This window comes from Etheostoma spectabile, chromosome 5, assembly GCF_008692095.1.
Source record: "Etheostoma spectabile isolate EspeVRDwgs_2016 chromosome 5, UIUC_Espe_1.0, whole genome shotgun sequence".
Taxonomy (NCBI): Eukaryota; Metazoa; Chordata; class Actinopteri; order Perciformes; family Percidae; genus Etheostoma; species Etheostoma spectabile.
Genome location: NC_045737.1, coordinates 23,217,033 through 23,217,850, shown reverse-complemented (window position 1 = coordinate 23,217,850; position 818 = coordinate 23,217,033). Strand labels below are relative to the sequence as shown.

Here is an 818-nt window from a genome sequence, read left to right as displayed (position 1 = left end):
ACAGACACTCTCTCACACACACACACACACACACACACACACAGAGACACACAGACACACAGACACTCACACACACCCCTACTGTATACACATACTGCAAGAGCAGGAAGGAGCCTGACCCACTGTGTAGCTTGCTTGTTATGCAACACTGCAATATGAAAAAAGTACATCATTATAATTTTGTTCATGGTATACCATAAAGATTTGTGTTTTTCTTGATCTACATTAGAAAAGGACTACTATAAAGCATGCCAAATGTTTCTTATTTACAACCCAATGAGATCTTGTATTATACACATTATTCCACAACGTTGTGAAGATAGGTCTGGCAATGCGAGACTATACCCATCTTCATTCTGTCTTACGTGGTGCATACAACAAATCCTCAGCCAAATATCTGCATCAGTGCCTGCTCTACCGGATCAACCATACACAAACTGTGTAGTGTAGTCATGGCTCATAGTTATCTTTACATATTGCTGCTCCGTGTTCTCAACAACGTCTGGACATATCAACAAACTATATAACAAGATGTCTGCAGCTGCATAGGATAGAAGTGAAATTATTAAAGTAATATTTCCTGAATGTCTTTCATCTTCTTGTAATATCAGTATAATAACGTTACTGTAAGTACAAGCTGCATAATGTGCAATTGAGATGTGCTGGCGAAAGGTGAAAGAGCTGTAATTTCACCTTTCTTTTGTTGGCTTGCAAAAACAGCAGCGGTGCACATGTGTAAATGCAGCGTGAAAGCATGGTGAACCGGAAGTACGTGTGTGTGTGTGTGTGTGTGTGTGTGTGTGTGTGTGTGTGTGTGT

General features: G+C 40.1%; 1 protein-coding gene across 5 annotated transcripts in view; it reads left to right on the top strand.

The window, feature by feature from the left end:
* Positions 1-818, top strand: part of ccdc92 (coiled-coil domain containing 92) — an 8,622-nt gene that overhangs the window by 7,389 nt on the left and 415 nt on the right. For 4 of the 5 annotated variants that reach the window (XM_032517355.1, XM_032517357.1, XM_032517356.1 and 1 more), the window contains one exon: positions 65-585. The gene's annotated coding sequence lies outside the window, so the exon portion shown is untranslated. Of the gene's footprint in view, positions 1-64 lie in introns of all 5 variants that reach the window. The other variant, XM_032517352.1, reaches the window with a different exon arrangement.